Source organism: Rutidosis leptorrhynchoides, chromosome 8, assembly GCF_046630445.1.
Source record: "Rutidosis leptorrhynchoides isolate AG116_Rl617_1_P2 chromosome 8, CSIRO_AGI_Rlap_v1, whole genome shotgun sequence".
NCBI lineage: Eukaryota > Viridiplantae > Streptophyta > Magnoliopsida > Asterales > Asteraceae > Rutidosis > Rutidosis leptorrhynchoides.
The window spans coordinates 127,088,300-127,103,010 of NC_092340.1; positions in this window are offsets into that span (position 1 = coordinate 127,088,300).

The following is a 14,711-nucleotide window of genomic DNA, read 5'->3' on the forward strand; positions in this document are numbered from 1 at the left end:
AACAACATTATAAGTTTCAGATTAAATATTCAACATATAAAACAATTATAGCGGATAGATGAATGCATAAGATGAAAGCAACTTAAAATACCAAAAACCATCTCATTAAATTAAGAAAAGCATTCACCATTTACAAACGAAGTCTTGACCGTTACAAGTGTTGACATTCTCTAGACCGCTCCTAATACAATCTTCGTTGTTCACCTTCAGGTACTAATTTTCCGCTAAAGGTGAGGAAGCCTTAAAAGCATTTATCTTTTAGAAAGAGAAACTAAATTGTAGTGAGAGAGTGAGAAGGGAAGTGTATTCAAATGCGCACACAAATGACCTTTAAATACAGTTCTTCTGACCTTGGCAGGCCATGTGGTGCACCCTGGAAGACCGTAAACACAGGCCGTGTGCCTTGGCAGTGTGCACTGGCAAGCCGGCTCACAGGCCGTATTCCACAAATCATGGCTGACCGTGTGGATTTAGGCAGGTCGTGTGCCTGTCCGTATTAACAGGCCGTATGGCTCTAATTTTCAGCTTCCGAGATCGTTTGCATGGTTTCCGAAGTCATAACTTGACTTTCACTGTTTTTGCTCTAGATTCTTCGTTTTAAGTCCATTTTTTTATTCTTCTTGCATCATCTTCGTAGATACTGAATCTATCAAATAAAGTAAACAAACGCTTATTTTTCGATTAAGTTAATTACGTTATTGTTTTAGGGCTTAATATCGGGAGTAAAAACGTGACTTTTTAGCAGATATCAAATATCCCACACTTAGACTTTGCTTGTCCTCAAGCAAACCTTGAAGTTTTTTAGACACTAGGTGTAGTGACCCGAACTTTTCCATGTTTATATATATTAATTGTGATTGATATTTACATGATTAAATGTTTCCAATATGTTAAGCAATCAAACTGGTTAAGACTTGATTAATTGAAATATGTTTCATATAGACAATTGACCACCCAAGTTGACCGGTGATTCACGAACGTTAAAACTTGTAAAAACTATATGATGACATATATATGGATATATATATATAGTTAACATGATACTATGATAAGTAAACATATCATTAAGTATATTAACAATGAACAACATATGTAAAAAGAAGACTACTAACTTAATGATTTTTAAACGAGACATATATGTAACGATTATCGTTGTAAAGACATTTAATGTATATATATATATCATATTAAGAGATATTCATACATGATAATATCATGATAATATAATAATTTAAAATCTCATTTGATATTATAAACATTGGGTTAACAACATTTAACAAGATCGTTAACCTAAAGGTTTCAAAACAACACTTACATGTAACGACTAACGATGACTTAACGACTCAGTTAAAATGTATATACATGTAGTGTTTTAATATGTATTTATACACTTTTGAAAGACTTCAATACACTTATCAAAATACTTCTACTTAACAAAAATGCTTACAATTACATCCTCGTTCAGTTTCATCAACAATTCTACTCGTATGCACCTGTATTCGTACTCGTACAATACACAACTTTTAGATGTATGTACTATTGTTATATACACTCCAATGATCAGCTCTTAGCAGCCCATGTGAGTCACCTAACACATGTGGGAACCATCATTTGGCAACTAGCATGAAATATCTCATAAAATTACAAAAATATGAGTAATCATTCATGACTTATTTACATGAAAACAAAATTACATATCCTTTATATCTAATCCATACACCAACGACCAAAAACACCTACAAACACTTTCATTCTTCAATTTTCTTCATCTAATTGATCTCTCTCAAGTTCTATCTTCAAGTTCTAAGTGTTCTTCATATATTCTACAAGTTCTAGTTACATAAAATCAAGAATACTTTCAAGTTTGCTAGCTCACTTCCAATCTTGTAAGGTGATCATCCAACCTCAAAAAATCTTTGTTTCTTACAGTAGGTTATCATTATAATACAAGGTAATAATCATATTCAAACTTTGGTTCAATTTCTATAACTATAACAATCTTATTTCAAGTGATGATCTTACTTGAACTTGTTTTCGTGTCATGATTCTGCTTCAAGAACTTCGAGCCATCCAAGGATCCGTTGAAGCTAGATCCATTTTTATATTTTCCAGTAGGTTTATCCAAGGAACTTAAGGTAGTAATGATGTTCATAACATCATTCGATTCATATATATAAAGCTATCTTATTCGAAGGTTTAAACTTGTAATCACTAGAACATAGTTTAGTTAATTCTAAACTTGTTCGCAAACAAAAGTTAATCTTTCTAACTTGACTTTTAAAATAAACTAAACACATGTTCTATATCTATATTATATGCTAACTTAATGATTTAAAACCTGGAAACACGAAAAACACCGTAAAACCGGATTTACGCCGTCGTAGTAACACCGCGGGCTGTTTTGGGTTAGTTAATTAAAAACTATGATAAACTTTGATTTAAAAGTTGTTATTCTGAGAAAATGATTTTTATTATGAACATGAAACTATATCCAAAAATTATGGTTAAACTCAAAGTGGAAGTATGTTTTCTAAAATGGTCATCTAGAAGTCGTTCTTTCGACTGAAATGACTACCTTTACAAAAATGACTTGTAACTTATTTTTCCGACTATAAACCTATACTTTTTCTGTTTAGATTCATAAAATAGAGTTCAATATGAAACCATAGCAATTTGATTCATTCAAAACGGATTTAAAATGAAGAAGTTATGGGTAAAACAAGATTGGATAATTTTTCTCATTTTAGCTACGTGAAAATTGGTAACAAATCTATTCCAACCATAACTTAATCAACTTGTATTGTATATTATGTAATCTTGAGATACCATAGACACGTATACAATGTTTCGACCTATCATGTCGACACATCTATATATATTTCGGAACAACCATAGACAATCTATATGTGAATGTTGGAGTTAGCTATACAGGGTTGAGGTTGATTCCAAAATATATATAGTTTGAGTTGTGATCAATACTGAGATACGTATACACTGGGTCGTGGATTGATTCAAGATAATATTTATTGATTTATTTCTGTACATCTAACTGTGGACAACTAGTTGTAGGTTACTAACGAGGACAACTGACTTAATAAACTTAAAACATCAAAATATATTAAAAGTGTTGTAAATATATTTTGAACATACTTTGATATATATGTATATATTGTTATAGGTTCGTGAATCAACCAGTGGCCAAGTCTTACTTCCCGACGAAGTAAAAAATCTGTGAAAGTGAGTTATAGTCCCACTTTTAAAATCTAATATTTTTGGGATGAGAATACATGCAGGTTTTATAAATGATTTACAAAATAGACACAAGTACGTGAAACTACATTCTATGGTTGAATTATTGAAATCGAATATGCCCCTTTTTATTAAGTCTGGTAATCTAAGAATTAGGGAACAGACACCCTAATTGACGCGAATCCTAAAGATAGATCTATTGGGCCTAACAAACCCCATCCAAAGTACCGGATGCTTTAGTACTTCGAAATTTATATCATATCCGAAGGGTGTCCCGGAATGATGGGGATATTCTTATATATGCATCTTGTTAATGTCGGTTACCAGGTTTTCACCATATGAATGATTTTTATCTCTATGTATGGGATGTGTATTGAAATATGAAATCTTGTGGTCTATTATTATGATTTGATATATATAGGTTAAACCTATAACTCACCAACATTTTTGTTGACGTTTTAAGCATGTTTATTCTCAGGTGATTATTAAGAGCTTCCGCTGTCGCATACTTAAATAAGGACGAGATTTGGAGTCCATGCTTGTATGATATTGTGTAAAAACTGCATTCAAGAAACTTATTTTGTTGTAACATATTTGTATTGTAAACCATTATATAATGGTCGTGTGTAAACAGGATATTTTAGATTATCATTATTTGATAATCTACGTAAAGCTTTTTAAACATTTATTGATGAAATAAAGATTATGGTTTGTTTTAAAATGAATGCAGTCTTTGAATAACGTCTCATATAGATGTCAAAACCTCGTAACGAAATCAATTAATATGGAACGTTTTTAATCAATAAGAACGGGACATTTCAGTTGGTATCCGAGCGTTGGTCTTAGAGAACCAGAATTTTGCATTAGTGTGTCTTATCGAGTTTGTTAGGATGCATTAGTGAGTCTGGACTTCGACCGTATTTACTTGAAAAATGATTGCTTAACAAATTTTGTTGGAAAATATATATTTTTAATATGTGAATATTATGTGATATATTAATCTCTTAACGCGTTTAATATTATGTGATAGATGTCTACCTCTAGAACAAGTCCCATTGACTCACCTAATAATAATGAAGAGTCAAATGTAAATTGGAATGATTCGTTGACTGATTCACAAGTTCCCGAAGAGGAACCGGAAGAAGAGTCGGAACCGGAAGAAGAATCGGAACCGGATGAAGAAATAGAACCGGTGGGGGAAATAATAAAACGGTTAAGTAAAAGAAAATCCTCAACCAACCGACCAAGGTTAATTATGGTCAATGGTGTTTCCGCCAAGGAAGCAAAATATTGGGAGGATTACCAATTCTCCGATGAATCGGATTCCGACGAGAATTCCGATGATGTTATAGAAATTACCCCAACTGAATTTAAAAAGGCAAAAGAAAATAATAAGGGAAAGGGCAAAAAAATAGAGAAATCTAATTCCAACCCCGATGAACTTTATATGTATCGTCAACCCCCGAAGTCCTTAAGTTGTAACAATGACCCAGGAACCTCTAAACCACCAGGTTTTTCTAAACCGTTGTGGAAAACGACAGCTCGTATTAGGGGAACATCATATATCCCTAGAAACTTGGCAAAACGAACTAAAACCGAAGAAGAAGAAATGAGCGAGTCGGAATAAGATAGTTGTATTCGTGTGGTGTAATATATGTAATATAGTGTGCTTATGCTTTATGATATATGTAGAAATTGCTTGTATTAATAAGTATTTTTTTTTATGAATCTAACTCTTGTCTATTTTACAGTATAAAAACACAAAATGGATAGACAACCCAATATTTTAAGAGACCTACCCGGAGACATGATTGATGAAATCTTGTCTAGAGTCGGTCAGAATTCTTCGGCACAACTATTTACAGCGAAATCAGTTTGTAAGACATTCGAAGGACGTTCCAAGAATGTCTTGGTTTATAAGAGACTTTCGTTTAAAAGATGGGGGATATCACATTGGGAAACCCATAAGTTACGATGTGTTTACTTTGATGCATATATTGCAGGGAACCCAAATGCTATTTTACGCAACGGGTTAAGAAATTATTTTGACTCAATGTATCCGAATATAGGACTTCATGATTTAGAAAAAGCGGCTAACATGCAACATAAAGAAGCATGCTATGCTTACGGGTTAGTAATGTTCGCTTCTCACCAAAGTGAGAAAAAGAACATCGGGCTACAACTATTAAACAAAACGTTCCCACAAGCGACGGAGTCGGTAATTGGGGTAAGAAATGAGGTTTTTAGGTTATTATGAGACTGTTGGTCATTACGTAACCCTCGTACCTTTGACGACGTTACAACACGCTGTCTTATCAACGGCCATAACAGTTATGTTCCACAAGACCAAGGATGGGAAGTAGTCCTAGTAAAACCAGAATGCATGACTTTTTTCTGGACGTATGAATTACGTGTCTTTATTGCCTTTGCTGAACGACTTGTGTACTAGCTAGAATTATCTTCACAACTATCTTGTATCAAAGTTATTGTGTGCTATATTTCATGCTTTATGTAAAATAAGCGGTATTGTAAGTTTGTAAAATATTGTATAAAAGTTTGAACGCGAAATATTATTATAATCAGTTTTTCATATAGAATTGTAGTAGTTGAATTGTATATTAGCTACTAAGTATGAACTTAACGGGTAGGTACTACCCGAATTTAAACTTATAAAACGGTAATATGAAGAAAAAGCTTTTATAAATGAGTTCATATTATGCTACGAAATACTATTAACTACTCTTAATATTCTGTATGATTAACTTGTTCCATTTGACTATTTTGAAGGAAATGGCACCGACTACTCGACACACCGTGAATATGAATGAAGAAGAATTCCGTACTTTTCTAGCTTCAAACATAGCCGCAGTACAGGCTGCGCTGCATACTAACAATAACTTTGGATCTAGCAGTACAGGAAATCGTGTAGGATGCACCTACAAAGAATTCACTGCCTGCAAACCTTTGGAATTTGATGGAACCGAAGGACCGATCGGATTGAAACGGTGGACCGAGAAGGTCGAATCGGTGTTTGCCATAAGTAAGTGTACTGAAGAGGAAAAAGTGAAGTACGCTACGCATACCTTCACAAGTTCTGCGTTAACATGGTGGAATACCTATCTAGAGCAAGTGGGACAAGATGATGCGTACGCACTACCGTGGTCAGCATTCAAGCACTTGATGAACGAGAAGTACCGTCCCAAAACCGAGGTCAATAAGCTCAAGACAGAACTTAGAGGGTTACGAACCCAAGGATTTGATATTACCACGTACGAAAGACGATTCACAGAATTGTGCCTATTGTGTCCGGGAGCATTCGAAGATGAGGAAGAGAAGATCGACGCGTTTGTGAAAGGATTACCGGAAAGAATCCAAGAAGATATAAGTTCACACGAGCCCGCCTCCATACAACAGGCATGTAGAATGGCTCACAAACTAGTGAACCAGATTGAAGAAAGAATTAAAGAACAGATTGCTGAAGAGGCCAATGTGAAGCAAGTCAAAAGAAAGTGGGAGGAAAACGGCGATAAGAATCACCAATACAACAACAACAGCAATTACAACAATAATCGCAACAATTATCCCAACAATCGCAACATCAATCGCAACTACAACAAACGGCCCAACAACAACAACAACAACAACAACAACAACAACTACAATAATCATCCCGACAACAATAATAACTGCAACAACAACAACAATCAGAAGCAGCTATGCCAAAGGTGTGAAAAGTATCACTCGGGGTTCTGCACCAAATTTTGCAATAAGTGTAAAAGAAATGGTCATAGCGCAACGAAGTGTGAGGTCTACGGACCAGGGGTTAATAGAACGAAAGGAACAAATGGTGTCGGAATGAGTAATGGCGGAGCAAGTAGTGTCGGAGCAAGTTATGCCAATGTAGTTTGTTATAAATGTGGAAAACCGGGCCACATTATTAGAAATTGCCCGAACCAGGAGAACACGAATGGACAAGGCCACGGAAGAGTTTTCAATATTAATGCGGCAGAGGCACAGGAAGACCCGGAGCTTGTTACGGGTACGTTTCTTATTGACAATAAATATGCTTACGTTTTATTTGATTCGGGTGCGGATAGAAGCTATATGAGTAGAGATTTTTGTGCTAAATTAAGTTGTCCATTGATGCCTTTGGATAGTAAATTTTTACTCGAATTAGCAAATGGTAAATTAATTTCAGCAGATAATATATGTCGGAATCGAGAAATTAAACTGGTTAGCGAAACATTTAAGATTGATTTGATACCAGTAGAGTTAGGGAGTTTTGATGTGATAATCGGTATGGACTGGTTGAAAGAAGTGAAAGCAGAGATCGTTTGTTACAAAAATGCAATTCGCATTATACGAGAAAAAGGAAAACCCTTAATTGTGTACGGAGAAAAGGGCAACATGAAGCTACATCTTATTAGTAATTTGAAGGCACAAAAACTAATAACAAAAGGTTGCTATGCTGTTCTAGCACACGTCGAGAAAGTACAAACTGAAGAAAAGAGCATCAATGATGTTCCCATCGCAAAAGAATTTCCCGATGTATTTCCGAAAGAATTACCGGGACTACCTCCACATCGATCTGTTGAATTTCAAATAGATCTTGTACCAGGAGCTGCACCAATAGCTCGTGCTCCTTATAGACTCGCACCCAGCGAGATGAAAGAACTGCAAAGCCAACTGCAAGAACTATTAGAACATGGTTTCATTCGACCAAGCACATCACCATGGGGAGCTCCTGTTCTGTTTGTCAAGAAGAAGGATGGTACATTTAGGTTGTGTATTGACTACAGAGAGTTGAACAAACTTACCATCAAAAACCGTTATCCACTGCCGAGAATTGACGACTTATTTGATTAACTACAAGGCTCGTCGGTTTATTCGAAGATCGATTTACGTTCTGGATATCATCAAATGCGAGTAAAGGAGGATGATATTCCAAAAACTGCTTTTAGGACGCGTTATAGTCATTACGAGTTTATGGTTATGCCGTTTGGATTGACTAACGCACCAGCTGTGTTCATGGACCTTATGAACTGAGTGTGTGGGCCATATCTTGACAAGTTTGTCATTGTTTTCATCGATGACATACTTATTTACTCAAAGAATGATCAAGAGCACGAAGAACATTTGAGAAAAGTGCTAGAAGTATTGAGGAAAGAAAAACTGTACGCTAAGTTTTCAAAGTGTGCATTTTGGTTGGAAGAAGTTCAATTCCTCGGTCACATAGTGAACAAAGAAGGTATCCAGGTGGACCCGGCAAAGATCGAAACCGTTGAAAAGTGGGAAACCCCAAAAACTCCGAAGCATATACGTCAGTTTTTAGGACTAGCTGGTGACTACAGAAGGTTCATCCAGGACTTTTCCATAATAGCAAAACCCTTGACTGCATTAACGCATAAAGGGAAGAAATTTGAATGGAATGATGAACAAGAGAAAGCGTTTCAGTTATTGAAGAAAAAGCTAACTACGGCACCTATATTGTCATTGCCTGAAGGGAATGATGATTTTGTGATTTATTGTGACGCATCAAAGCAAGGTCTCGGTTGTGTATTAATGCAACGAACGAAGGTGATTGCTTATGCGTCTAGACAATTGAAGATTCACGAACAAAATTATACGACGCATGATTTGGAATTAGGCGCGGTTGTTTTTGCATTAAAGGCTTGGAGGCACTACTTATATGGGGTCAAAAGTATTATATATACCAACCACAAAAGTCTTCAACACATATTTAATCAGAAACAACTGAATATGAGGCAGCGTAGGTGGATTGAATTATTGAATGATTACGACTTTGAGATTCGTTACCACCCGGGGAAGGCAAATGTGGTAGCCGATGCCTTGAGCAGGAAGGACAGAGAACCCATTCGAGTAAAATCTATGAATATAATGATTCATAATAACCTTACTACTCAAATAAAGGAGGCGCAACAAGGAGTTTTAAAAGAGGGAAATTTAAAGGATGAAATACCCAAAGGATCGGAGAAGCATCTTAATATTCGGGAAGACGGAACCCGGTATAGGGCTGAAAGGATTTGGGTACCAAAATTTGGAGATATGAGAGAAATGGTACTTAGAGAAGCTCAAAAAACCAGATACTCAATACATCCTGGAACGGGGAAGATGTACAAGGATCTCAAGAAACATTTTTGGTGGCCGGGTATGAAAGCCGATGTTGCTAAATATGTAGGAGAATGTTTAACGTGTTCTAAGGTCAAAGCTGAGCATCAGAAACCATCAGGTCTACTTCAACAACCCGAAATCCCGGAATGGAAATGGGAAAACATTACCATGGATTTCATCACTAAATTGCCAAGGACTGCAAGTGGTTTTGATACTATTTGGGTAATAGTTGACCGTCTCACCAAATCAGCACACTTCCTGTCAATAAGAGAAGATGACAAGATGGAGAAGTTAGCACGACTGTATTTGAAGGAAGTCATCTCCAGACATGGAATACCAATCTCTATTATCTCTGATAGGGATGGCAGATTTATTTCAAGATTCTGGCAGACATTATAGCAAGCATTAGGAACTCGTCTAGACATGAGTACTTCCTATCATCCACAAACTGATGGGCAGAGCAAAAGGACGATACAAACACTTGAAGACATGCTACGAGCATGTGTTATTGAATTCGGAAACAGTTGGGATCGACATCTACCGTTAGCAGAATTTTCCTACAACAACAGCTACCATTCAAGCATTGAGATGGCGCCGTTTGAAGCACTTTACGGTACAAAGTACAGGTCTCCAATTTGTTGGAGTGAAGTGGGGGATAGACAGATTACGGGTCCGGAGATTATACAAGAAACTACCAAGAAGATCATCCAAATTCAACAACGGTTGAAAACCGTCCAAAGTCGACAAAAGAGCTATGCTGACATTAAAAGAAAAGATATAGAATTTGAAATTGGAGAGATGGTCATGCTTAAAGTTGCACCTTGGAAAGGCGTTGTTCGATTTGGTAAACGAGGGAAATTAAATCCAAGGTATATTGGACCATTCAAGATTATTGATCGTGTCGGACCAGTAGCTTACCGACTTGAGTTACCTCAACAACTCGCGGCTATACATAACACTTTCCACGTCTCGAATTTGAAGAAATGTTTTGCTAAAGAAGATCTCACTATTCCGTTAGATGAAATCCAAATCAACGAAAAACTTCAATTCATCGAAGAACCCGTCGAAATAATGGATCGTGAGGTTAAAAGACTTAAGCAAAACAAGATACCAATTGTTAAGGTTCGATGGAATGCTCGTAGAGGACCCGAGTTCACCTGGGAGCGTGAAGATTAGATGAAGAAGAAATACCCGCATCTATTTCCAGAAGATTCGTCAACACCTTCAACAGCTTAAAATTTCGGGATGAAATTTATTTAACGGGTAGGTACTGTAGTGACCCAAACTTTTCCATGTTTATATATATTAATTGTGATTGATATTTACATGATTAAATGTTTCCAACATATTAAGCAATCAAACTGGTTAAGACTTGATTAATTGAAATATGTTTCATATAGACAATTGACCACCCAAGTTGACCGGTGATTCACGAACGTTAAAACTTGTAAAAACTATATGATGACATATATATGGATATATATATATATATATATATATATATATATACATATATATATATATACATATATATATATATATATATATATATATATATATATATATATATATATATATAGTTAACATGCTACTATGATAAGTAAATATATCATTAAGTATATTAACAATGAACTACATATGTAAAAACAAGACTACTAACTTAATGATTTTTAAACGAGACATATATGTAACGATTATCGTTGTAAAGACATTTAATGTATATATATCATATTAAGAGATATTCATACATGATAATATCATGATAATATAATAATTTAAAATCTCATTTGATATTATAAACATTGGGTTAACAACATTTAACAAGATCGTTAACCTAAAGGTTTCAAAACAACACTTACATGTAACGACTAACGATGACTTAACGACTCAGTTAAAATGTATATACATGTAGTGTTTTAATATGTATTTATACACTTTTGAAAGACTTCAATACACTTATCAAAATACTTCTACTTAACAAAAATGCTTACAATTACATCCTCGTTCAGTTTCATCAACAATTCTACTCGTATGCACCCGTATTCGTACTCGTACAATACACAGCTTTTAGATGTATGTACTATTGGTATATACACTCCAATGATTAGCTCTTAGCAGCCCATCTGAGTCACCTAAAACGAGTGGGAACCATCATTTGGCAACTAGCATGAAATATCTCATAAAATTAAAAAAATATGAGTAATCATTCATGACTTATTTACATGAAAACAAAATTACATATCCTTTATATCTAATCCATACACCAACGACCAAAAACACCTAAAAACACTTTCATTCTTCAATTTTCTTCATCTAATTGATCTCTCTCAAGTTCTATCTTCAAGTTCTTAGTGTTCTTCATATATTCTACAAGTTCTAGTTACATAAAATCAAGAATACTTTCAAGTTTGCTAGCTCACTTCCAATCTTGTAAGGTGATCATCCAACCTCCAGAAATCTTTGTTTCTTACAGTAGGTTATCATTCTAATACAAGGTAATAATCATATTCAAACTTTGGTTCAATTTCTTTAACTATAACAATCTTATTTCAAGTGATGATCTTACTTGAACTTGTTTTCGTGTCATGATTCTGCTTCAAGAACTTCGAGCCATCCAAGGATCCGTTGAAGCTAGATCCATTTTTCTCTTTTCCAGTAGGTTTATCCAAGGAACTTAAGGTAGTAATGATGTTCATAACATCATTCAATTCATATATATAAAGCTATCTTATTCGAAGGTTTAAACTTGTAATCACTAGAACATAGTTTAGTTAATTCTAAACTTGTTAGCAAACAAAAGTTAATCCTTCTAACTTGACTTTTAAAATAAACTAAACACATGTTCTATATCTATATGATATGCTAACTTAATGATTTAAAACCTGGAAACACGAAAAACACCGTAAAACCGAATTTACGCCGTCGTAGTAACACCGCGGGCTGTTTTGGGTTAGTTTATTAAAAACTATGATAAACTTTGATTTAAAATTTGTTATTCTGAGAAAATGATTTTTATTATAAACATGAAACTATATCCAAAAATTATGGTTAAACTCAAAGTGGAAGTATGTTTTCTAAAATGGTCATCTAGAAGTCGTTCTTTCGACTGAAATGACTACCTTTACAAAAATGACTTGTAACTTATTTTTCTGACTATAAACCTATACTTTTTCTGTTTAGATTCATAAAATAGAGTTCAATATGAAACCATAGCAATTTGATTCACTCAAAACGGATTTAAAATGAAGAAGTTATGGGTAAAACAAGATTGGATAATTTTTCTCATTTTAGCTACGTGAAAATTGGTAACAAATCTATTCCAACCATAACTTAATCAACTTGTATTGTATATTATGTAATCTTGAGATACCAGAGACACGTATACAATGTTTCGACCTATCATGTCGACACATCTATATATATTTCGGAACAACCATAGACACTCTATATGTGAATGTTGGAGTTAGCTATACAGGGTTGAGGTTGATTCCAAAATATATATAGTTTGAGTTGTGATCAATACTGAGATACGTATACACTGGGTCGTGGATTGATTCAAGATAATATTTATCGATTTATTTCTGTACATCTAACTGTGGACAACTAGTTCTAGGTTACTAACGAGGACAGCTGACTTAATAAACTTAAAACATCAAAATATATTAAAAGTGTTGTAAATATATTTTGAACATACTTTGATATATATGTATATATTGTTATAGGTTCGTGAATCAACCAGTGGCCAAGTCTTACTTCCCGATGAAGTAAAAATCTGTGAAAGTGAGTTATAGTCCCACTTTTAAAATCTAATATTTTTGGGATGAGAATACATGCAGGTTTTATAAATGATTTACAAAATAGACACAAGTACGTGAAACTACATTCTATGGTTGAATTATCGAAATCGAATATGCCCCTTTTTATTAAGTCTGGTAATCTAAGAATTAGGGAACAGACACCCTAATTGACGCGAATCCTAAAGATAGATCTATTGGGCCTAACAAACCCCATCCAAAGTACCGGATGCTTTAGTACTTCGAAATTTATATCATATCCGAAGAGTGTCCCGGAATGATGGGGATATTCTTATATATGCATCTTGTTAATGTCGGTTACCAGGTGTTCACCATATGAATGATTTTTATCTCTATGTATGGGATGTGTATTGAAATATGAAATCTTGTGGTCTATTATTATGATTTGATATATATAGGTTAAACCTATAACTCACCAACATTTTTGTTGACGTTTTAAGCATGTTTATTCTCAGGTGATTATTAAGAGCTTCCGCTGTCGCATACTTAAATAAGGACGAGATTTGGAGTCCATGCTTGTATGATATTGTGTAAAAACTGCATTCAAGAAACTTATTTTGTTGTAACATATTTGTATTGTAAACCATTATGTAATGGTCGTGTGTAAACAGGATATTTTAGATTATCATTATTTGATAATCTACGTAAAGCTTTTTAAACCTTTATTGATGAAATAAAGGTTATGGTTTGTTTTAAAATGAATGCAGTCTTTGAAAAACGTCTCATATAGAGGTCAAAACCTCGCAACGAAATCAATTAATATGGAACGTTTTTAATCAATAAGAACGGGACATTTCACTAGGGTGTTCCTTTCATTGTGAACAAATGATTTTTGAGAAATGACGCAAGAGTGAAAACTTCGTTTATATTCTTTGTTACTCCTGAATATATCTCCGCAAGCATGAAGGGAGGTTACATGACTGTAACTATCTTACTCGGGTCACTCAATTCACAAAGTGTATTGGGTTTCCTATGATTCTATTTGTAACGACCCGGAAATTTCCGACCAAATTTAAACTTAATCTTTATATGTTTCTGACACGATAAGTAAAGTTTGTTAAGTTAAATCTCAAAGATTTTAAACTATGTTCATACATTCATTTAACCTCGACCAAATCCCGACGATTCACGAACCATTTTTGGATATGATTATGTATATATATGTATATATTATAACTTGAGAATATTAACAAAGTATTAAACGTATAATACTTTACATGAACGTATTTGTTTCAAAATACATTTATCGTTGGAATTAGAAGATAATATCAAATGATTGAATTATTAGATACATTGAATGATGATTACGAGTCCCTATTTAGAGGTCCACTTTAATTTAGGAAACCTTTCCATTTTAACTATATTCGGAAAATAATGATAAAGTGATTTTCAAGAAAGAACAATGTGTCCATTAACGAGAGTAGTCAAAAGGTTAGTGGAGATTCTTGTTTAAATTTCAAAAGCATGCTTTTCAGTGATTGACTCGTGTCCCTTGGCAACTTAATTATTTAGTCT